Source organism: Rhinolophus hipposideros, assembly GCF_964194185.1.
Source record: "Rhinolophus hipposideros genome assembly, chromosome: 14".
Classification (NCBI taxonomy): Eukaryota; Metazoa; Chordata; class Mammalia; order Chiroptera; family Rhinolophidae; genus Rhinolophus; species Rhinolophus hipposideros.
Window position 1 is genome coordinate 9866008 of NC_138060.1, and position 25806 is coordinate 9891813.

The 25806-nt window shown below is 42.4% G+C and overlaps 1 protein-coding gene and 1 pseudogene across 3 annotated transcripts in view; both read left to right on the plus strand.

Moving 5' to 3' along the window:
* Window positions 1-25806, plus strand: part of PRICKLE2 (prickle planar cell polarity protein 2) — a 333453-nt gene that overhangs the window by 73586 nt on the left and 234061 nt on the right. The gene's annotated exons all lie outside the window — the stretch shown is intronic.
* On the plus strand, window positions 11493-12242 carry LOC308507070 (RNA polymerase II subunit A C-terminal domain phosphatase SSU72-like; annotated as a pseudogene). The gene has a single exon. The product of its transcript is annotated as an RNA polymerase II subunit A C-terminal domain phosphatase SSU72-like (transcript).

A 25806-nucleotide genomic window follows, 5' to 3' on the forward strand; every position in this document is an offset into this window, starting at 1 on the left:
CGTATGTAAAGTTTGTTCACCTCCGTTTTTACAGATAACAAGTGACTGACTTGAGATCACAAAGTTGTATTGTATTGGGGCCAACACTTGAGCATTTGTATCTCTATCTTAGACTTAAAACCCAGGGCTGTTTTCACCATTCCATAATTACTTGCCCAATGGTCCTCCTTAGTGATTAAAGTGTTGCATTTGTATATATGCCTATCAGTGCAGGCATCAGAATTAAACTACCCAGTTTCAAGGCTCAGCTCACCTCCTCTACCCAGAGGGGTCCCGATAATTTTCCTCAGCCATCCTTGACCGTATTCTTTAATCTCCAAAGTATTATATATGCTTGTGATGGTCCAATTGGGGAAGGAAAAAAGATTAACATGCAATTAATGTTTATTTTTAAATAACTGAACCACTAATATTTAAAAACTTTTTATTTTGAAATAATTGAAAATTGCAGAAAGTTGTAAAACTAGTACACTGAAGTCACCTAAGCTTTATATCTTACAAAATCATACATTCGTCGAAACCAGGAAGTTAACTAATAAACAACAGGCCTTATTTAAAATTTACCAGCTTTCCCACTAATGTCCGTTTCTCCTCCTGGATTCTCCCCAGGATCTCACGTTTCATTTAGTTGTCATGTCTCCCAATAGTCGTCTCCTCTAATTTGTGACAATTCCTCAGCCTTTGTCTTTTATGACTATGACATGGTTGACTAAAACTGACTTTATTTTATAGAGTGTCCCTCAATTTGGGTTTGTCTGATACTTTTGCCTAATTAGATTGAGGTATGTCTTTTTGACAAGAAGATCACAGAAATGATGCTATACTTTTCTCAGTGCACTGTATCAGGAGGTACATGATATCAACGTGTCTTAGTATTGGTGATGCTAATTTTGACCACTTTAAGGTACTGTCAGCCAGGTTTCTCCACGGTTTTTCCCTTTGTAATTAATACATATTTTATGCGGTGACACTTTGGAGATTATGCAAATATCCTGCTTCTCATCATAATTTTGCCCACCAATTTTTAATCTCCATTGATGATTTTTGTAACAATTATTATTGTGGCATTCACTTAACAAGCTTCACTAAAATTTAATAAGTAAATTATCCTTGGTGCTCTAACTCAGATGTCATGTTATATGATCACATGCCATCGTAGCATATACTTAGAAAAAATTTTCTTATCCTGTGTCTCTTCACATACATGCATATTTTTACCGACTTAAACTATAATAGTTCATGGACAGTTTTATAAATACCTTACTTTTTGTAAAAAGAAACACAAAAAAGATTTTTTTGGAAGTGTATCATTGACTCACAGGATTGACAGGAGCCTGGAGAATTAAGCTTGGAACTTCAAGGTCATGCAGGGCGACCCATGGAAAAGACAACATTCTGCTTTTCATTGCCCACTGGAATCAAAATCTGTCCTTGTCCATTTAACTTGATGTTATGTCATAGCATTTTTACACATTTCCAGTATTACCAGTTACTATTTTTGATACCTGCATGATATCCCACGTACTACAGTTGGATGTGTAAGTTGTTCCAACTTTAGTAAGGGATGCATTAATAAATATCTTCATGCCCAGTGTTTCTGAAGCTTGGCTGTGCCCTGGAACAGCTTAGGGAAATTTAAGAAATACTGATACCTGGGTCCTTCCCCCAGAGATTGTGACAGAACAGGTACGACTGTGGCCTATGCATGGGGATGTTGTAAAGTTCTCCAAAGATTCTAGTGTGTAGCAAAGGTTGAAAACCACTGGGCTAGAAGCTTCTATGACCTACGTGGAGTATGTTTTCTTACACATGAAGAATCCATGTATTCACTACTTCCTGTTGACCATAGACATTTCTGCTGTTTTTCTCTCTAGACCTAAACAACACAAACATTCACACTCAGAGGTATTCACACATGTAGGTAGCCTAAGATTGCTTTACAGTATTACCACATTCTGCTTATATGAACAGGGTAAGTTATGTGAGTCCCCTGTGCCTTTTTTCCTTCATCCATAAAATGGAGATACATTGTGTCTCCTTCCTAGGGTTATGGGATGATTTGAAAATTGAAATTCAGACTCTTCTTTTTTTTTTTTTTAAGATTTTATTGGGGAAGGGGTACAGGACTTAACTGGGGAACAGTGTGTACTTCCAGGTCCCTCTCCAAGTCAAGTTGCCGTCCCCTCAATCCTAGCTGTGGAGGGTGCAGCCCATCTCCAGGTCCAGCCGCCGCCCACCATCCCTGTGGGAGTCAAGGTTCGAACCGGCAACCTTGTGGTTGAGAGCCAGCGCTCTAACCAACTGAGCCATCCGGGAGCTCAGCTGCAGCCCAGCTCAAGGTGGTGTGCCCAATCCCCTGCAGGTCGAACCGGCAACGTTGTGGTTGAGAGCCCACTGGCCCATGCGGGAATCGAACCGGCAGCCCCCGACACACAGAGCTCCAACCATGCAAGCCACCGGGCCGGCCAGAAATTCAGAGTCTTTATGCACAGCTTTTGAGTGCAGCCGTTTTAGAGAACAATTAGGCAATATCTGATTAAAAGAAAGATTTGCATCCTCCGCTTTCTGTAAAGAGCTTCAGTCACGTAATGGGTTAAATTCTCGGGTTAAGAAACCACCGAGACACTGTTTCTCTAGAGCTGGTTTTAAGAAGTCAGGGAGCCATCATGGTGGTGGTTCTTCAAGACTGGGTTTGGTAGAAAGCATGAAAGAGGCTTTAACTTCCTCTTCTTACTGGGAGCTAGCCACTTTTGATGTAGCCATCTCAGCATGGTAAGTTTCCTTACCAGGTCTTTTGTTTGTTTTCCCTCTTATTTTGCTCAAAACCTGTTTTTGATTTGGTTTTACACTCCTGAATAGTTCTGAATTACCTGTGTGACATCCTAAGCATTTGCTCATAAATGCCAGATTCCTAAAGAATATTGGCATGAAGTTAAGTCACAGAGTGAGCAATGGTAAATTCAGGATGAGAACTGAGTTGTTCTAATGCTGTTCGGTATATGGTTCCTTTTTAAATTCCAAAGCATTTCATTGATTTAAAATAACAGCTGCTATTATTGAACACTTATTCTCTGCCAGGTACCATGATGAACATTTCACAAGTTGTATTTAATCTTCACAATTTAATCTTTCAAGGGTTAGCTTGGATTTGAAATAAGTGTCCATTTTAAAGTTAAGGAAACATAATAATAATTTATTCAATTCCCACTGTGTCCCAGGCACTGTTCAAATAGTCTGATTTGAACTCATTTGCTATTAACTTATTTGCTCAAATAGAGGAGAAATAACTTACCCATTGTCATACAACCTCTGAGCACAGAGGTGGGAATTAAATCCAGTCCTGTCTCCTTGATCACTGAATTTGATCATTTCCCCTAAAGCGTGATGTTTGGTCCGCTCTGTAAGTGGTCAAGTGCAGAAGACATGAAGGAGGTTTGATTTCATGTCATTCTCAGCCAAGCACTGACCGTATTGTAGGTGAAGCAGTATCTAGGTACATAGGGACTGTAGCAGCATTGGGGATTGGTGGCCCCTGACTCAATGGAAGTCCCTGCAAAATAGGGTAAGCCCAATGTTTTAAGAATTTAGGTTGAGGAATAAAAAATCAAACACACCAGCCTTTTCTTGATAACATTAACACCAAAGTGAAGGAAGATCCCTGTTGATTTTCACTCCAGGAAAGAATGGGCCCTTCAAGGCAAATTAGCTTAGATTCGGTTGTCCCAGAGCTTCTGCAGTTGAACCTGGGCATGCTGTGCGAAAAGAGTTCAGCTCCTTCTTGTTTATTATTCACAGTGAAGGTGTTTATTTTGAGGGGTACTGCTAGATGGATTTTATAAATGCTATTCCAGGTCTCTAATCTCGTATGTTTAGCATTGGGTTCTTTATTCTGTTGCCTCTAGAACACCCACATTTCTGTGACTTTGCAGAGCCCAAGACTTACTCTGTGCTTCATTAATTTCCCCCAAACAGAAATGTTTCCAAAGAATTAATGCTCAGCTCTGTCACAAGGTGGTCCTTTCTTCCTCAGGCCACCGAGCTGCATTCTGAGTTTACCTCTCATCTCATGAAAAGCTTCCTGAGGAGGCGTCTTGCTCAGTGGGCATCTCAGCCTGGTGTGCGCCAGCATCTTGCAGCCCCAGTTTCCATGCATCTAGGGAAGCAGATTCGGGGAAGTGATGGATGCCGAAATTGGTTTGACAGATCTCTAATCCTCTGTCTAATGGAAAGCTGTTGTTGGAGGCGGTTCTTACTGGTGCCTCTTGTAGGAATTCAGTTTCTATCCCCCTCTGAGCCCTTGCAGCTTTCTCTCCCATGGCATCTGTGGACTCTGGCTGCTAAGGGATGAGAAGGATGGCACACAGGGTGAACAATCCAGCAGTAATTGTGTTCTAACCCAGGGAGGAAGAGGCAGGTCTCTCTTCTATAGGTGGGAATGGATTTTCTGGCATTAACATTCGCTTTTTAGTGTTAGGTGAGCCATAAGAAGATGAAGTAAAGAAAAAAAGAGATTAAAGGATGGGGACAGAACCTATTCTCTTTTCCAAAATTGATTACTGTCTGCCTTCAAAGTGCCTTCCAGATGGGCAAATGCTACGAACAAAAAGTGCAGAGAAGCTGAATTCACATGGCAAGTGGGGATTTTAAAAGTTCAGCTCATCAGCAATGAAAGCAGTGCAATTAAAACAAAGGAGGTATCATTTGAGCTATCAAACTAACAAAGTATTTTTTGGTTTTTATTTATTTTTACTTGCTAGTGATAATACTTAATGTTTAAGGGTGCTGAGTGATAGGCACTTACGTACACTGCTATTGGGAATAAACATTGGTTCCACATTTCTGGCAAGATGTTATAAAAAGGCTGAAAAAATATTCATGGCTTTTGACTCAATAACGTCATTTCCAGGAATCCTTCCTAAGAAAACGATTTTTTTTTAAAGAAGAAACTGTATCACTCAGGTGTTTATAGCAATGTGTTTTTTTCATAATTGGAGATGACTAGCAATAAGGTTATGAAACATTCTAGCAATAGGGGACTGGGATATTAACATATTGAAATAACATAGCCATTAAAAGTGATATTTAATAAGATTTTTATGAAATGGGATATGCTTTTAAGGTGTTGATAAGTGAAAGTTGTGTATTTAGTTTCTCATTATTTTTAAAAACAATACGTGCACAGAGAGCAAAAGGCAGAAAGGAAATATACCAAAATATTAATGATGGTTGTGCCTGGGCAGTAGAATTTTCTTTCCCTTTTTAAAAACAATATTCTGTGTGAAGTGACCAGTTAGCTCAGTTGGTTAGAGCGTGGTGCTAATAACACCAAGGTAGCCAGTTCGATCCCTGCATGGGCCACTGTGCACTACTCCCTCCTTAAAAAAAAAAAAAAAAAAATTCTTGTATCCTTAGATTGTTTAATTCTGTTCTGTTACATAAGCATTTATTTAACCAATTCATGTTGATTAAGTGTCAATTATATCAGCACTGAATTATTATATTGGTCTATTTCTCTTAGAAGTATTTGTACATATCCATAAATTGAGTATAATGTTGAGAGTTGCTTCCTCAGGGCTGTCAGTAGACTGTGAGTTTCTGCCGATGAGGGCTAATGAACTCTCCTGAATTTTCCACAATATGAACATGCTTGCCAGAGGGAGGATGATGGAAAAGTCATCATTCTCCTTCTATCATTACTTCATGGTCTCATGAAAACTATGAACTCATGATACCTGGAAAAGGGCTTACAGTAAATGGTGCTAGATGTGCCATGAAGTACCAAGGAGATCGATAAACAATGGGTATCAAAAATGCAAGAGCTACACAGAGTAGCTTTTATATTTGGGAGGAGGGGTACTTATTTTTAAAATAAGGAAGGGCAGGAATAAAGAAAGAAGAGAAGAAGGGAGAGAGGGAGGGAAATAATTTTTCCAGTGAACTCTTTGTGGTACACCTTTAGGTGATTGTTTTGGACCTGCTGGACAAGTGTGCTTTTGAGACTGAGAGTTAAGTGGGTCCATGACTTTAGTTCTCATTGTAGATTGTAAATGTCACCTAGTAGTACAGAGGGGGAATCACGGTGCAATTGCAAAAGAGCTTGTTCTTACGAATGGTTGTCTGGGCTCTGGCCCTAGCTCTAACCTTGGATGAACTTCAACTGCTTGTGTCTCACTTTCCTCATCCATCAGTTAGGGATTTGAAAAATGATCTTTGAGGTCCTTTAACTTCCAGTGATTTTGTGGCTCAATATGAACTATCTGGAGATGTTCTGCACTTGCCAAGAGAAGAAACCAAGCCTTATTCTTCTAGTATCCTTTGGGTTAGCATGCTTCTCTTGGCATAGGTAAGACTGCCATGATTGTGGATGAGTGCCTGATCAAGTGGTCACCTCATGAGGATCTTTCTTGAGATCTAGGAATAGGTTTTGATAGCCCCACAAATAGTTAGAGGTGATAATAAATTGCCTGTCATATTTTAAGTGCCATGCCTTGTCATACTTAATCCTCACAGCTCTCCCGAGAGGTAGTTGTACCTATTGTTGTTTGCCCTGCAACTGTGTGATCCATTTATATGCAATTTTTTTCAGTAAATACGTGTACTGTTTGATTCACAATTGGAGTTCCATGAATATGGAAGGCCAAATATATGCATTGATCTATGCCATTTTATACGGGGGACTTGAGCATCTCCAGATTTTGGTATCTGTGGGTGGGGGGTGTTGAATCCACCTAGGTGGTTAAGTTTAAAGTAGTTAAGTTTTGGGGGAGTCAAATATTATGCAGATTTTTGACGGAAGGGGTTGGGGGATGTCGGGGCCCCTAACCTCTGAGTTGTTCAAGAGTCAACACTATACCCATTTTACAGAGGACTAGAGAGGCTAAGTGGTCATGGAAAATCATACAGCTGGTAGGTGTCAGAGTCAGAGTAGAGTCTAGATCTTGCTGACTCGGAGATACGTGTACTTAATCGTCATCCATGATCTTTCTTGCTATTCTTTTACTGCCGGAATCAATGAAATTCACAAAACATCGCAACCTCAAGTAACTCAAAACAGTAATACAAAATGGCGGCCATAAGCATCAATATGTTCACAATGTGTTTGGCCCATATAGGTTTCTTGAAGAATGGGATCAGCTGCTAATGTTTGCAAATTGGCAGTCCCACATTGGCCTCACAACATTGCATGGCTGTTTGGAACTCATTAATTGGTGCCCCTTTCAGCCCTTTCAGATGGGACATTTGCTGTGCTGTGCGCTGCTAACCCCATCTGACCTCTATCTCTTATTTACATTAGTTCTCGGGTTGAAAGAAAAATTCAACCTTTTGGATATTGCAAAAGTGGGACAGCCAGTTGCTGAGTGATTATAATCCAACCACAGCTACAATAGAACTGAAAGTGCTATTGATGTTAATACCTCCCCTTTCCCCCTTTAGAAGTAACTGAATATCACGTCTGAAAATAAGCGGTGCAAAACAATGAATTATCAGGTACACACTCTGCAAAAGGAGTCTCTTATATTTATAAAAGTCTTTACTAGAATATTCCCTGAAATGATGAACTCACTTAAATTATGATACTTTTATAAAGACTTTGAATTTAGTGTAACGTCCTGGAAATGCCTCTGAAACACAGAATGAAGTCCCCTGTATTTAAACAGCTTTTATCTGCTCGAAGCATCACGGGTCCTATGGCAGTGTCATGGTTGCTGTGTATAAAGGTGCTTGCATTGTTTAATGTGTTTGGAGCCTGAGAAGCTTGGATGCAAGCCCCGGCTCTTCCCTGTACTATCTGTACATATTTGGGGCACCTGGTCAACCTATCTGAGCCTCAGTTTCTTTTTTTGTAAAATGGAGTTGAGAATGAGAGTATATGTGTGTGTAAGAAAAAAATACACACGCATGCATTATTAGTTTATATGTTGATTATTAACTGTATCACTTAAATATGGTGCCTAGCCCATTGAAATAATGTGTCTTATGATAGCTGTTATTGTTTTTCTCTTTATGGTAATCTTTGCGAAACTCTTTTTTTTTTATTACTCTTGATCCTGACCTGACTACTTCCTGATATTTCTTGAAAAGCCTTATAATATCCACGAGAATGGTGTCCTAAGATAGATGACTTTCCTTCCAGTCGAAGCAAGAGCAGGAATAATTAATTACCTGGCTTTAAAAAGAAGGAATCATTTGTGAGCAATTCCCCAGTGACGGTGTTTGGAAATGACGTCAACCCCCGGCGAGGTGGCCTGGGGGTGAACTTTTGTGCGGGAATTGGGAGAGCCAGGCTTAGCTCAGCTTCTAGGCTCCAGACTGCTCTGAGGGCAATCCCTCCTGAGATGGGTTCGCTGCCTTCCAGGTCGTTCCAGATCGTCGTCCCATTAATTCTCCAGACACCAGCTTTGTGCAGGAAGTAGGTGCCAAGTTATTATTTGCAGGGAGGAGGGTAAGTAGCTAAACCTCATTCTGTTCCTCCTCCTCTGTCTTTTACATCTTACACTTTGCAGCCCTTGCAGTGTTTCCTGTCACTCTTGTCGTTTCTTTCTTATTGTTCTGTCCTGCTGGAAGGAAAGCACTCAGCAGGATAAAGTAGCACAGCTAATTCTCTTCTTGTCTCTCATGATAAGGCCTTAAGCACTCCATTTCTTACCACACTGTGGCTGATAATGCTTATCTCCTCCCAATATCCATTCTCCCCATCTTCTTTTATGCTGAAATTTAGGAGGGCACATGATAAAGACGATATTGCTCAGCCTCTTTCGTAGCTAAGGGACAGTCAAAATTGTCCCTCAGTTCTGACCAATGGATGAGTGGAGCTTTGGCTCATGTTCTCAGGAGGAAGGGGCAAGCCCTCCCCTCCTCTTTGGTCTCTTAACTCTCAGCTTCAGTCACGTGGCCATGGTGGCAGTGAGTCATCCTTGACTTACAATGATAACAACACTATAAAGATGGGGGCACAACAGAGAAGGAAGCTGGGTCCCTGCAACATGGAATCTTCACATCAGCTCTGGTCTGCATATCTTCAGATTTCGGCAAGAGAGAAATAAGCTTTCTTTTGTCTAAGCCACTGTTGCTTCGGTCTGTGTGGTAACTGATGATCTAGGATCCAAACACATGTGTGTGCGCACAAACACACAGCGCACACACACACACAGCGTGCATACACAGTGTGCACACACACAGCGCACACACAGCACGCACACAGTGCACACACAGTGCACATACAGCGCACACACAACACGTACACACAGCACACACCCTGCGCACACAGCGCGCACACCGCACACACACAACACGCACACACAGCGGTCGCACACAGCACACACACAGAGCAAACACAGCACACACAGCGCTCACAGCACACACACACAACACGCACACACAGCGCGCACACAGTGCACACACAGCACACAAACACACAGCTCTCACACACAGCATGCACACACAGCACACACACAACACGCAGACACAGCACACACAGCGCACACAGCGCACACAGTGCGCACACACACACACAACACGCACACACAGTGCACACACAGCGCGCACACAGCACACAAACACACAGCGCTCACACAGAGCATGCACACACAACACGCACACAGCACACACAGCGCACACACACAACACGCACACACAGCACACACAACACGCACACAGCGCACAAGCAACACGCACACACAGCACACACACACAACACAGACACAGCGTGCACACAGCGAACATACACACAGCACACACACACAGCACACACACAGCGCACACACAGCACACACACAGCATGCACACAGCGCATACACACACAGCGCACACATGCACACACAGCACACACAGTGTACACACAGCACGCACACACAGCGCACACACATACACAGTGCACACACAACACAGCACACACACACAGTGCCTTTCCTTTCTGACTAAAGAATTTGTCTAATCCTCAAGGCACAATAGAAGAATTGGGAGTTAGAAAAATCTGGATTTGAATCCCAGCTTTGCTAGTTATTAATTGTGTGGCTTTGAGCAAATGAACAGAACTATCTAAGCCCCAGTTTCCTCATCTACAGAATGGAAATAATAACGCCTACCTCATGGAGTTGTAAACATTTTTGTAAAGCGCTTAGCTAGTTACCTAGCACATGTAAATGATCAATAAATGGGTAGATACATACCCATTTATTTTTAAGCATGATCATTTAGTGCTTTAGCTCAAGAATTGTGAGCAAAGAGACACGTGTCACTTCCTGGTATAGTTTGCCATGTTTTCCTTTCCCCCGGCCATAAGGCTGGTGATGCTCCTGACAGGGGCTACTCCATCAGCTGTGACTCAGCAATGAAGGCCATGGGGCAGAACCACAGTCAATGGGCATGCAGGATGAGGCTAGATTATAACCAATGAGCTGTTAGGATTATTGCTTATCGTGCCTTGACCTCTCCTTTCCTTACTAATATGTGTAAAGCCCTTCGCTTGATGCCCAGCAGATAGTAAGTGTTCAACCAACATTAGCTTTTATAATTATGTCTCCTCACCTTGTATTTTTTCAATTGCTGGCCCCAATGTTTGGCTAAATTAAAAACTAGAAAAATGTGTTCAGTCTTTCGCTATCATTACATTAAGATATGGAAATGTCACTGGCATTAGCCAGTTTGGTCCGAAAGTTCAATAATAGAATAACCAAAAGATATGAGGAAAGATGCATTTATAAAAAACATACTATACCAGTATTCTTGGTCAGGCTTGGTAACCACTGGTCTGAAGGCCAAACCCGGCTGCCTATTTTTGTAAGATCTGTGAGCTAAGAACCATTTTTACATTTGTAAATGGTTAGAAAAAAATAAAGATAATATTTTGTGATGTGAAAATTATATGAAATTCAAATTTCAGTACCCATAAAGTTTTGTTGAAATACCACCCCCTCCCCTTTTGTTTATGTATTGTCTCTGGCTGCTTATCCAAGTTGCTATACTGCTTGGTTTCAATGTCCTAATCGGTACATATTATAGGATTATTTTAAAGACCTAAGGAAACCATACATATGACAATGTACTGAAAAGAACAAGAATCTATGATAATGCTCTTGAGGGAGGAAACCCTTTATAATAGGTGTCATTTGAAACGTATTTGTTGTTGTTTTAACATGTTCCTAGAAAAAGTACTAGAAAGGCATGTAAACTAAAATCCTAAAAAAAGGTGATCCTGAGTGGTAAGATTATGGATGATTTTTATGTTATATAAAATCTGTGCCTTTGGGTGTTTTCTTTTTGAGTTGTATGCATTGAGCACACAATTGGAGAGGTCATTTAAAACAGTAAAAGAAGCTTGCCGCCCTGACGCCCATAGGGTGGGCCTCCCTCCACCTGCAGCTGCGCATTGTGGGCCAGCTAGGGGTGGCCGCAGGGACACTGTACACACTCCCAGGCCACGGGACTCCGTGCACATGCCCGGGGCAGCGCGTCCTGATGCCACACGTTCCAAGTGTCACTGCTTCCACATCATGACTTCAGGGTGTCGTGGTGGCCGTCTTGCTCGTGGGGTAACACTGCGGCTGGGTGGGAGCCTCAGAGCTGGACAGTATGGACCATGTGGTTGCCGCCCTGCCATTGCCGCTGCTGCAGGTGGCGGTGACGTGCTCGAGCAACCAGAACCGTGGCATGGAGACACACAGTATCCTCAGCAAATGGGGTTCGGTGTCTGGTGCTCTGGCACAGAGAAGCTTCAGTGAAGCTTCCAGGACCGGCACCCTACAAGACAAATGTTTATGGTTTCAAAACCACATGTGATCACATGCACAATGATCTCCTTAGGAAAGACAGGCATTTTGCATAGGGTGGACAGAAATAAGCGGACCAAGCCCCAGCCAGAAAGGTGCCAAAACTGCAGGGACCTGTTTGATCTGGTCATCACCCGCGAGGAGAGTGTGTATGACCAGGTGGTGGAGGATCAGAATTCCGGAGAGGAGGAGACCTGCCAGGCAGTGTGCATGATCAACGTGGGCATGTAGGCCAACCCGGAGGACGCCGTCCTGGGTGCCTTCCTCATCTGTGAGCTCTGCCAGTGCATTCCGCTCATGGAGGACACGGCGAATGACAGCAGTGAGCTGCTGCAGGAGTTTGAGGAGAAGAACGGCAGGACCTTCCTGTACACCGCCTGCCTCTACTTACCAGCCGGGTCTCCGTTCCCCGGGAGCTGTCTTTTTGAGCTACCTTCTGTTACTACTTTTCCTGAGGCTTGTTTTCACTTTTAGGGCTTCTGTGGGTGGACGGTAGCAGAACCCAAATGAACTATACTTACGAAATGAGAAGATACACATGCATGCCAGAGTAACATGTTTTATTCCACTTTTGCTTAACGAGTTCTTGATTTTTTGAAGTTCTTTTCTTTAACCAAAAAGGAAAAGAAGTTTATAGTATGTTTCCCCCAGGATATCTGTATATCATTCTATGCTTCTCCCCTTCTTCTCTACCTGGCTGGAATGTACAAATAAAGCAACAGGCTATGTCTTATTAGGAGAGAACCTGCAATTGTCCAATAAACACATGTTTCTGGTAAAAAAAAAAAAAGTAGACTAAGAACATATGATAGAGGGAGCAGAAATAACCCCTCTTAACAATGTCACGGGCCTCTCAAGTCCTGGTCCTATGTTGTGCTATAAAGGAAGAAAAGATTCTGTGCCAGAGAGCATCTCCTGCAAACTGCATTCCATTGTTTTATGTGCCACCTGGAAACAGAAACATCCTGTTCTCTCCATACTTTTTCAGCCTTGGCACCTGAGCCTGGCATCACCTGTGTGCTTTGGAGACTGTACTTAGAATTTGTGGCTTCTGTAGGACCCCTCAGAACTCCCAGATGCTGTGTGACCTGTGTGCTCAGCAGTGTCTGGCAGACACACTAGTTCCAACCTGGAAACTGCTCCCAGCCAGCTCTGCTTTTTAAGAGCATCCATCTGGGACTCATGGCCGGGACGTCAAGTTCTTGCAACCTTTGCCCTTGAATCAGCGTTTGTCCATAGAGGAATCACATGGAGAGTTGAAAGGGGTGTGGTGTGGACTTCTCTGAGAGAGCAGTTTTCCCTGTTGGTGGACTCATGCCCGCTGTCAGAGCCGTCTTGCTCGGTCGGCCCTGGACTTACTACACCCAGGCAGGTGGCCTCCTCCGTCTCCCAGGAGTCACCTTTTGTATAAGCTGTGTTGTTCTGGAGCCTCCGAGATGAGTGTATCTTATATAATTCCTCCTTTGTTCTCCAGAGCCTGGCCAGACCAAATGCTCTCCAGAAGGCATCTCAGCAGGTGTCCTGGATGTGTGTGCTTTATTTAGGCTTCCTCAAGCTATAGCATTTAGTGGACAGCCTAGATAGAAAATGTGGCAGCCAAAAAAAAAAAAAATCAAGAGCAGTATTTGTTGTTCGAGTCCATTAGAGGGAAACTGATCCATCATTGTGCACACTCAGGTCGCACGGTGCTTTTGTCCCCAGGATAAAAGACAGGCAGAGGTGATGTAACTGGGGTTAAACACTCAGATCGGAGTCAAGTGCACCTGCATTCTGGTCTTGGTGCTGCCATAAACTGGCTGAGTGCCTTGGGCGTGGTTCTTACCCTCAGTAAATGTTGCTTTCCTTATTGGTAAGAGGAAGATTTAAAACAGCACCTACTTCCTGGAGTTAGAAAAACATGACTGAGGCGTTGTGATAAGATGTATCACGTCACAGTAAGTTCTCCGGCAGTTTGTTTATCTAGTCAGACATCCATGGGCACATTTAGCCCGTGGAGCAGTTGCAAGGGGTCAATTTGTATCTGTCATTCATCTGAGCATTGTTTGCTTTCTAAATTTAAGAAACTGTAATGCCCAAGGTTGAATTTGGGGACAATTTACATCTTTTCAAATTTCTATTTATTTGTAAAATTTTTCTTAAATTTAAAACTCCTTGCCATCCTCCTATTTTGCCAAGGGAATGAGAATATCATTACTCATAATCATCATAATTAACAGCAGCAAATACTGAAACCCAGGCATGGCACTAAGGTTTTTTATTCCTTTAGTCCTCATAATAACGCTGTGAATTTGGAAGTTTTATTATCTCCATTTTGCAGATTAGGAAAGCGGGACACAAAGAGTTTCAAGTACCTTGCCCAAGGTTATGCAATTAATAAATGGTGGAGCTGGGATTCAGTCACAGACTATGTGGTTCTGGACCACTGGCTCTTAACCACCGTGTGAAGCATGTCCCAGGTAGCAGCCGCTTGATATTTTCACATTGGAATCTAGCCTGCTCTTTTAAGAAAAATTAGACAGTAGTAGTTGAGCACATTCAAAGCAAGGTTTCACTCTGGCCTTGGACGGAAATGAATCATACTTATTCCTTGAACACTTTTTAAAAGAACTTTCACTAGATCTATGAAATGCCAAACAAAATGAATCAGATCTTTTCTTTGGTAGGAAGGTAAACTCTCTCTGGGTAGCTCCAGATAATAATTAAATGAGTTATTCAGTTGAGAAGTATAGCAATCTTTCTGCACCTAAATCTTTGTGCATCTAGTTCTCAACCTGTCAGGAGTGAAGGATTTCACTGGAGAATTCTCTAAGGCAGAGTTTTTCACCCTAAGCACTATTGAAATTTTATGTCAGATACTTTTTCGTCGTGGGGCCTGTGCTGTGCGTTGTAGGATGACTCATAGCATCTCTGGCTTCTAGATGACCCTCTAGATGCCATTAGCATGCCCCCTTGCCAGATGGGCAAGCAAAAATGTCTCCAGACAGTTCTACATGCCCGCTGGGACGCAAAACGGCCCTAGGTTGAGAACTGCTTATCTACCTCCCCAGTAGATCTCTCGGGGAATTTGAGTTTCCTCGCTTGCACAGCAGGGCAGTGTGACATGGACAGGTCTTAGAACCCCTCTCAGATTGTTTCCTCATCTGTATTCATAAGGGCATGCTGATCTCTCCCTGTAGGAGGACTGGGAGGCTGGAATAAAAAAACCTAATTAAATTATAGTGGAGGGTTAATATATATGCCTTTTAAAAAACTGTTTGTTCCTTTTCAGCTCCAAAATTCAACAATTCTAATCATAATTCTTAGTTCACTCCAGATGCTAACATATGTATGTGATAAATCAATTTATATTTCTCTGGAAAACAACTCTTGGGGATAAAAACTGAGAGTAATCTCTCTCCTCCACCCCCCACATTTATGTATTCCCTTTTCTTCTAACTCATACAGAAAAGTGTTTTATATTATTCCTTTTGAAGGGTTGATTCAAAGAATATCAAGACCAAGTCTTTTGAATATCCACTAGCAATTGAGAGGAAATGAGTTTAAATAACAGTTCCTGGGAATGAAGTTAGACATAAGAAGGAACTTTCAGACAAAGGTATGCAATAGTAGGAGTTCAATGCCAGAGCAGGTGATAGAATTGTCTCTCTTGGAGACTGGTGAAACCTAGAAAGCCATTGATCCGGAACAGTCAGCAGTAAGACTTCTAAATTTGGAAAACATCTAAACCTTGTATGTTTGCCCTTGAATCATCTGCAAGCTCCACTCCTGCTCTGAGCTTCTAAGAAAGATTCTGGAATGATTCACGTGTATTTCATCCTTCTCCGGTGGTTCTGCCTCCTCCTGTACCTCCTCTCTCTCACCACACTCTAAAAGAAGAACCCCAGAAACAGTTGGCTGGATTTTGCCACTTAAGACCTTGATGAAGGCAAAAACAAGAAACAGTTATTCCCACTTTGTCAGCAATTAATTGTATTTTGAACGTAACTTTTTATTATTGGGGGCATGGCCAGACAGAGTGTCCTGGTCCTATGGTTCTTTAACTGCCAGAGCACAACTAACCTACCACTACATTGAATCACTCTTGCCCTTCTTAGAAAGGCAGTGTTGGACCCCACCTTTGGGATTCTCATCCAGGAAGTTTGGGAGGTGCCAGCCAACTGTAGTAAACACGCACACACGCACACACACACACACACACACACACGATTCTCATCACAGTCATATTCTCAAAAGCATGACCAGATCTTGGACATTCCATGTCTGTTTATCCTCATCTGTAAAGTGGGGATAATAACAGTACTGACCATACCGAGTTGAGATGATGGCGTAGATCATTTCAACCCAGGGCTCAGCGCAGAGCCCAGCAGATGAGGCCTCAGGTGCTGTCAGCCGATATTGTCTCTCTGATCAATGTCGTCGTCACCACTTCTGCCCAGGAAACTTGGTCTGCTCAAATCCTGACGAGTCTGAATCCTCTTCAGTTTATCTGCCCCCTGTTTTTTAAAAATATTTTTACCCCTCTAGTTCATGCCTTACCTGGACAACAAACAGCTTCTGCACTCATCTCCTGCTTCCTGGCTTCCTGTCTGTTCTCCAAGATGCAGCCAGAATGATCTTTTCACATATACATTGGATATCACTCCCTGGGTTAAAATCCTTCATTGTATATAGGATAAAACCAACCTTTTTCCAAGATGTGCACAGCCTGCCTGATCTGATCCACCACTTTCTGCTCTGTCTGCCGTGTTTGAGCCAGAGTGATCTCCAGTCACATTTGGCTGTACTTCAATGGTGCCAACTTGTTTTCTGCCCGAGGACGTTTGCACAGGGCTCCTTCTGAATTTCCCCGACTCTCACATGGCCGCCACCTTCTCATTTCAGGTCTCATCCATTGCCACCTCTTTAGATGGGCCTCACCTGATGACACCCATTCAAAGCGCACGTCTTACTCCCCATTATTTTAATCTCGGTCTACTGATTGTTCTCTTTATAGCATGAGACACTTTGTAATTACTTTATTTGTTGGTTTACTTGTGTTTTGTTGTATTCTTTCACTGTAATGTAAAAACCATGTGGGAAGCAACCATGTTTGTTTTATTCATCAACCTGTCCCTAGCACGTAGTTCAGTGCCTACCACATAGTTTAGGCTCAGGAAATATTCTTGGGGTAAAAGAATTAATGATACACGAATGGGTGAAAGAGTTTATTTGCTTATTTATTCATTCCCATATACAGGGACCTGTATTACCACTCCCGTAGACAGACCATGAGCTGAGTGAGTATCTGAAGAGAAGGGATAGATAGATAGATAGAGTGATATTATCTGGACCACATGGGAGTGTTTTAATTTTTCCAGAGCGCTTGAATTGATTCTACATTTTGGACACAGTGAGTTGTGTAATTATATAACTTTTCCTTTTCCACATTGGCTGCTACAAACTTAGAGCCAAATTTGTGGCCCATACGTCTTCTTGGTATGCAATTTAGCCTCATTCTTGGATCCATTTCATGTCCCTGTCCTCATTTTTCTTTGCCTTTTGTTCCTATTTTTAATTTATGCCATCTTGTATTTTATGTATTCTCATAAGCTGCCTTGAAGTCCCCTGAAACAAGACAAAGTATAAATCAATCAATATGTAAAAATGTGAAGAGAAGAGCTTTATGAGAGGTATAAATAAAATGTTTCTTGCATTCGAGGGGTGGATATTTCCCAGATGGCTTCTGTAAGTTCCAAGGTATGGACAGCAGAGGGGAGAGCCCTCCCCAGGGGTTACCTGAAAAATTAGCAGGTACAGGAAATATGAATTCATTTGCAATTATTAAGGGGAGAATTTAACTGGTTATTTTGCCTGTTCTGACTCCACAGTGGCACTCTAGACCTCATGCAGTTTTTCCCATTATCACTGTTCTTTAAAAGCACTGTATAATTTTCAAAATAATCAAGTCACCCATTCTACTCTCGCTGAAAGATTCACCCAAGCTTTAGCATAACTCTGTCTATCTTATTGAACTCTCAGCTGACCAAAACTGAGATTCAGATGAACAAGGAATTGCTTCTTCTCTATTCTGTCTGTTGTTGCATTTGTTTACAGGGCATTCTGATTTAGAACTGGCCAGTGAGGGGAATTGAAAACCTTTCCTGGATTTTGGGGGTGGCTTTGTACATAAAATGCCTGTTCTGGTCATGAGCTCACCCTTCTTGTTGCTTGAAATACTCCAGGTACCCCAGACAGGAAGTATTGTATCTCTAGTCCAGACCTCAGACTTGCGTATTCGGTGGCTGTCTCGGTGTCATTCTCTTGGATGACTAGTAGCCGTGTCCAGTTTAACATGTCTGAAGGTGAATTCCTGGTCTTCTCCCTTTGCAATTAATTGCAGCTTTTGCCATCTCTCTTGATGACAGTTCTCTCCATTCCAAAAGCTTTGAGGTCATCTTTGACTCTTTTCTATGTCACTCAGTCCACCAGGAAGTCTATTGGTTCTGCCTTCAAAATAGGCCTTTTATTACCATCACCACCCCGATTCTATTTACTGTCATCTCTTGCCTGGATTCCAGCAGTAGCATCTCTACCACCCTAGCTGCCAAAGAGATCTTTGGAAAATATAGGACAGGTCTCTTAATCACAACCCTGCAGTGGCTCCCCCATCTCCCTCAGTCTAAGGCCAAAGTCCTTCAATGGCCTTGGAGTCCCCACGTGATCAACAGCCCCTACCCCACTCCTAGTTCCTGTCAGTGTCCCTTTACCACTCCATCCTCTCAGGCTCTCTGGTTCAGCCACACCAGGCTGTTTGCAGTTCCTTGGACATGCTCTGCCCGCTCCTGCCTCAGGACATTTGCACCACAGGCCTCTTGCTTAGAAAGCCTTTACTTTCTTAAAGTCTTTGCTAGGTTTACCTGGACAATTTCTTTAAAATTATTACATTCCTCTCTGGGACTCCCAGTCTCTACTGTACTGGTTTTCTTTTATGCAAAGCACTTAACCAAATTCTAACACAGTATATAACTTATTTATTTGTTCTGTTTTCTGTCTGTCTGCCCTGTTCCCACCCTGCATTAAATATGAGGGAAACAATCCTTGTTTTATTCACTGATGTGTTCCCAAGGGCCTACAACAGTGCCTGACACACAGTGGATTCTCAGTAATCATTGCTGAGTTAATCAATGCAACATCGTCTCCTCCTAAGTGAGAGTGCTTTTCATCTCTTACTGTCATCTGCTCTGATGCACTGTCCTGCTTTAGGAAACACTCTATAAAGTCTTAATTACATTGATAAAACTGGGGCAAAATCCTCCGAAATAAATTGTTTGTGACTTAACAGCAACCCTCATGTGAACCTTGCATAGTTCTTTAGTAACCTCTCTCCGGAGCCTCCTGGATCCATCTGGAAACCATTCCAACAAACATCCATCGTATAAAATAGATCACTATTTTCCTTTTTAATATGACTCTGGCTCCCCAGAGCCCACAGTCAGCATGGAGATGGATTTCTTATCTCTGTTGCTTCATTAAGAGTGTACATATTTGGTTGCCAATGCTACGGTCCTCCACAGTGCAGTTTGTTGCAACAAAAGAAAGTGTTTGCCAAATGATTTGTCAGCATATGTTATAAAGCCACACAGGCTCTCTTTATGTAACTGGAAAATACGGATCCCAATTAGTGACAGATTAAAGACCAAGAAGGAAAAAACGTTCAAAGGAACTTAGAGGGTTGATGTAAAGGTGTCGGGGTGCTGTGGGGAGGAGGAGGGGAAAGGGGCAGAAAGTAGAAAAAGAACTGACCGTGAGTGATGGAATAAAACTCTGCAGCCAAGGAAACAGGAATTTAAATTTAGCCCTGTAGGTCTAAACTATCTGTCTTCTCAACTCCCAGCATTCTTCAAGGTAATAATAACCTTTCCAGGCCAACTGGTCTTAGGCGCCAGCTCCTGGGAAGAGAAGCATTCGCAGGCTTTCTGAAATGGCAGTGGCCGGAGCTGATCTCTCAAGGAGCGAAGTCCTGTCTGGTGCTATGCTGAGCCCCCAGCAGGGTGGTGAGCTGGGATGCGTGCAGCGTAGGGAAGGAGAACCTGTCTACTGAAGTTGGCAGCCAAGGATGAACTCAGCAGCCTGTGTTTCTGGCTGCCTTTTGAAGTGACTCACCTACACACAGGGAGAGCACATTAGGCAAGCTTGGCCTCTTCCCTGCAAAGAAATATTTGACCTCTTGATGTTCTCCAGGCATCTTCCTAATTAGGAAACTCAGACGGATCTCTAAGAACAAACCAAACATGGCTTCCCAGTGCAGTACAGACCTCCCTCCCCTCGTGTTACGTACCTGAGCTGGCAGCACCTGGTTATGGGTGTCAGGGAGACAGCTCTTATTCTTGCCTTCAATGAAAAAAATTTAATAGAGGCATTGTGGTTTGTTGCCATTAGAAGAAAAGAACTTCCCTTATCAAAACCAAATGTTTATCTAGTCAAAGGCTTGCTTCATCTAGCATTCTTTTGGCCATGTCAGCAAATAAATGTAAATGCTTGGAGGACAGACAAATACGTCTTTTCAGGTGGTGAGGTAGCTGATGAGCTGAATTAAAATTGTCCCAGGAAGGAAGCATTGTTCTGACTTTCTGCATACCTGGTGGTACCATGGAAATACCCACTTGTTTACTCTGAAGCTCTTCTGTGGTCATGGTCTTTGGAATGTTTTTAAATTGAGGGAAGACAAGAATTTACAATTGTTAGACCAGGGCAGGGTTTAAACTTTGATGATGTGGACATCAGACTCACAGACTAAACTGACACTAAATGTGTTCATCCTGCTGTGCTGTGTGGTTTGGGGTTCAGACTCCTTTACTTCAAGTTATTGTTCTTTAGCTGATGGTTTTCTCTGGGTGAAAACAGCCTTTCCTCTACCGACGTGCCTTCCACCCGCCACTCATGTCAACAGGAAGATATTTTGCATTAGGAAGAGATTCCTCGGGAAACAAAGAAAGTGAATTGGGAGCTGGGCTGAAAAATTCCAAGTGGTTTTTGAATCAAGTGATTTTTGTCTGGCTGGTTGTTGAGGTGATTTTACTCACACCCCACCTACACACTTATCTGAAAGTAAGTCCAAGTTTAGGATACAAAAGGCAGTCTGCAGCCACACAGTCAGAAAAGCTCCCCTGAATGTTGTTTAATTATCAGCCCAGATTTACGAGGTGTGATCAAAAGATATGGTGAATGTTTAAATTAAAAAAAATATTACAGTAAAAGACACATTGCTATTAATCCCCCTCAAAATACTCCCTCTAATTTTGAACACACTTATCCCATCGTTTTTGCCACTTTCTGAAGCAGTTCCGGAAGTCTTCTTTCATGAGTGTCTTTAGTTGCACTGTCCTGGCTGCCTCCTTGTCCTGAATCGATTCCAAAGACTTACCTCCCATGGTCATTTTGACTTTGGGGAAGAGCCAGAAGTTGCATGGTACAAGATCCGGTGAATAAGATGGATGAGGACACACCGTAATGTTTTTTTTTTGACAGAAATTGCCGTATCAGAAGCGATATGTGACACGGAGCTTATCTGGTGTGATCACGAAATACGGTGAATGCTTTTGCTGAGCACCATCCAATAGAAAGGCAGGGATCTTCAAAACAGGAAGCGGCACGTCGAATCTTAGTAACAGTGTGTGACACGTTTCAATTTGTTCAGTGCAGTCAGTCGGGTGTGAGCTACGGTTGAGAGAAGGTGTGTTTTAAAGTGTGCCGTAAATCATCCTCCATTGTGACAACGCTCCGTGTCACACATCGCTTCTGGTATACAGCAATAAAAACGTTATGGTGTCTCCTCATCCACCTTATTCACTGGATCTGGCTATGTGAGACTTCTGGCTCTTCCCCAAAATCAAAATGTTTCAGGACATTGAGGCAGCCATGACAGCGCAACTAAAGCCACTCACAAAAGAGGACTTCCAGAACTGCTTCAGAGAGTGGCAAGAATGATGGGATAAGTGTGTTTGAAGTGAGGGGGAGTATTTTGAGGGGGATTAATGGCAATGTGTCTTTCACTGTAATAATTTTTTTTATGTAAACATTCACTGTATTGTTTGATCACACCTCATGTATACTTCATGTTTGATAGGACAGTTCTAGCAGAGGAGAGAGGAGAAACAAGCTCTTTTCTGTGGTTAATAAAGTCATATCTGTCTTTGCGTAGCATCTGAGTACAGCTGTGTATATTTTTTAAAAGATTCTTTAAAAAAACATGACCACAGGGGAAAACAGAGTGACTTTCTCTTCCTGCTGTCTGCGGATATGTTTTAATTATGGTGCATGTAAATATGTGTTGTTTTCCATTGAAATCTGTCAAATCTAATAAGGCAATTTTCTATCACATGGCAACCCTGCTGAAGTAACTCTTGTAATTACCCAGGCCTGCTCTGAGTTTTTAGGCCATCCTATTTTTTTTCTCTATCCCATTCAAGACCTTCTTGGAATGAACCAATACCAGTATGTCAATTGCTTCCATTCAAATCCTGTCAGTTTATGTGGAGCTACATTTACCAGGGGAGAAAGTTATTACTGTTTAGGTAGTTAGGTTCATTTATATAGAAGGGGGTTTTAAATGTAAACAGCCCAAAGTACTGCTGGAGGGTTTGGGGACCAGAAGTGGATGAGAGGTAGGCATGGTTCTAGAAACCCAGAAGAGTGCACCGTGAAGGTTCTCAGCCAGACTGGGGGGACGTGCAGGGCAGAAGGCGTCCCCCCCTTTCAGAATGCACACTGTGGCAGGTTCCAGGTCTACACATTCCCTGAGTGGGTTTTGACCACAGTGGCTTAACAAAATTCTAAAGCAAGGGTCAGCGAACTGCAACCCAAATCTTGCCCAACGCCTGTTCCTGTAAATAAAGTTTTATTGAAACACAGCCATGTGATTTGTTTAGTTATTGTCTATGGCTGTTTTCCCTCTACAGAGGCAGAGTTAAGGAGTTGTGACAGAGACCACATGACCTGCAAAGCCAAAAATATTTGCCATCTGGCTCTTTACAGAAAGAGTTTACCAACCTGTGATGAGATTTTTAACTTATATGTCACGATTTTCCAAGGGCATCATTGTTGATGGCCTTCAGTGGAACAAATCCTCTGGAATAACATGGAGAATGTTTATGTGTGTACATTCCCACGTGGGATTTTCTGGAGAGTGCATGGATTATAATAGTTTTTCCAAGGTGTCTGTGATCCTAAGATGAAGGTCCTTAACTTGAAAGAATATGCAAATTTACCTGGGTTTATAGGCTTGACTTCTGCTTTCCCTTAACTTCTTTTTTTTAAAATTTTTTTTTATTTTTCAGACCAGTTACTTAGCAGGATCCTAACCCCTTTAGGATCCTGCTAAGTAACTGGTCTGAAAAATAAATTATATGTGAAGTATGAATGTGTCACAGTAAAGTGTTTTGCTCCAGGAGACTGTTTCATTGTAACCAGGACCTTCAGGTGTAAATCATGGGGGTGGGAGGTAGGGAGTGGGGGGAACATGGGAAACTGAGTCAAGGGTTGGGTGAGTGAGGGGCTGTAGTGTTCAGGAAGCTGTTGGCTGGAGGCAATTGGAATGTTTTTGGTCCTGTTTGAAGTGACAGTAAAGGCAGTTATCTTTCTGGCCAAATAAGGCTATACAACCATAACAATAGCTGCTCTCTAATAATATATAAGGTAGTATGCTAAGCATGTTATATGAAATATCTTACTTCATTCTTACAATTCCCCAATGAACTAATGTCTGTAATGTTAGAACAGCAGCCAGCACAAAGTGCACACAGTATAATTTTTAGTGGTTACAATTAACTTCCTCAGCCTCACCACCCCCATTTAGCATCTGAGGACATTGGGGTGCAGGTTTGTCCAAGATTTCCCAGTTCCTAATTCATAGAGGAGGAACTGGACTTTGTGTCTGTCAGTCTCAGACGTGAACCTAGAAGCCAAGACTGTTCACTTCCAAAGTTTTTACTTTTTTTTTTAAAAAAAATACTGTTATTCTGATAAATTCCATCTATAGCAGTATGTGAGTAATTCCTCTTTCAAAAGGCACCAGAAGGAATCCTATAGTGTTAATATCAGGAAACATGTCTTTTCCCATTTGTCCCCCTCATCTCACTCCTTTGAAGGCCTTATTTTTAGTATCTTGGTTCTTGAGCACTAGTTCTCAAATCTGGCTGTCTACCTACACTACCTAGAAAGCGTTAAAAAAAAAAAAAGCCAGATACTCAGTTATGCCAGGTCCTACCTAATCAGAATTTCTGGGGGTGGGCCCTGGAAATCTGTAGATTTTGTAAGCATCTATAGGTAGTTATGCTCAAGCTGCTTGGTTAACATCTGCTGGTCAAACATCTGCTGCTTGGACACCCCTACTCTAGATGTCACCCTAACTCGGACCATGTGAGGCATTTGGGAGTGGGGTTTGGGGTGTAACTGTTGCTGAAATCTGAATGCTGAACCAAGGTGACTCAATCCCTTTTGGAAATAGGCGAGATGTTCCCTCTTTGCATTTGGGTCCTCTGTCCAAACAGAGCCGCGTGTCTGTGGGTGGTCCTAGGCATGCAGGAGGACTCCCTTTTGGCAGAGCCAAGAGGGAACAGGCTGAGATGCAGTTGGTTCTTAGGAAGGGAATAGAGAAGGGTGGGGGTGGTTGGCCCAGAAACAACAGGATTAGGAAGTTGATTTGGAACTCCAAGTGGAATTGGAGGAGGAAGACGATTCCTCTTTTTCCTTTTGGCCTCATTTTAAGGTCTTTACTACATCTTCATTTAATTCTTAAGAGCCATAGAAATTTAGAGCTGTCCTGAAAAACGGGGGGAAAAGCACATTGTATAACCAATTATGGCCCTTTATTTTATAGTTTATGGGTAGTGTCCCTAGGGTTTATTCTAGTTACCCTCTCCAGAATCCTGGACTACTTACATATTGACCACTGCATTTTAAACCTACATAGGTCTCAATTACATACCTATCGAAAGCATGAGAGAGGAAGGCTAAGGCATTGGAAATGACTACAGGACCCAGGAGGGGGGTTTGCCAGATTCTTGATGAGAAATCCAAACCACTCAAAACAAGTAGAGCAAGGTGCTGTTTGTGTGCATGTTTGTGTGTGTACATATTTGCTAGTCTGCACTGGTCTTTTAGGGGGTCTGAGCAATTAACTTTTCTTTTCTTTTAACCGGAAGTTTGGAAAGGACTTGCAGCATTTCGATTTTGGAAAGTACACAGGGAGCAGACATATTTATGTTAAATTCGATATTTGAGCGTCTTTTTTCCTCTGAAGCAACATGAGTAACTACCAGTGGGAATTGAGCACTGTGAGTCATGCATTCAGATTTCTGTCTGGCTTTTCCTGGTGAGTCGATGTCCCTGGAATCTTGAGGGTATATGGAACTGTCATTCCTAGCATTTTTCTGAAGTAGTCCTCTCTTGGGCTAACTCATGCAGGGAGAAACGTCATAATTGAAATGTAGACTGCCCATTATATCTCAGCTAATTGAATTATTAATGATACAAATTACCTCCTTTCAAGTTCTAACTTTTCTAAATTCTTTGCTGTTCAAACCCGGTTGGATAGAAAGTTCAGACTGGGCTGCAATTTCATGTTCTGCTAGTATATGGATTTAAGAAAGGATGGCAGATGGAGTCAGCCTAATTAAAATGAAAATCTAATTAGTTGAGGAGAAGGAGAGAAATTCAGTGTCACACTTGTACCGAATTAACAACCACACCTCGCCCAACCATCTTCCCTTGGCTCTAATACTCTTATTTAGAGACCAAGACTTGAACTCAGTTCCCTTGCTGGCTGCCCTGCCTCCTCTGAGAGAGGTCCCAAACTAGAAACTTGACTCTTCCACAGAGAGTATTGAAAACTGCTGGGGAGGAATGGCTCATGAGTTGGCAGCTGTGTTAATTATAACCCAGGACCTGGGGAAGCCTCACTGCCCGGCTACCCATCATTGTATTCATTATTCCTTGAAAATAAAAATAGTTCTCTCTTTAACAGCAGGCAGATACAGCAGTAGGACTAGGCCAGGGTTAA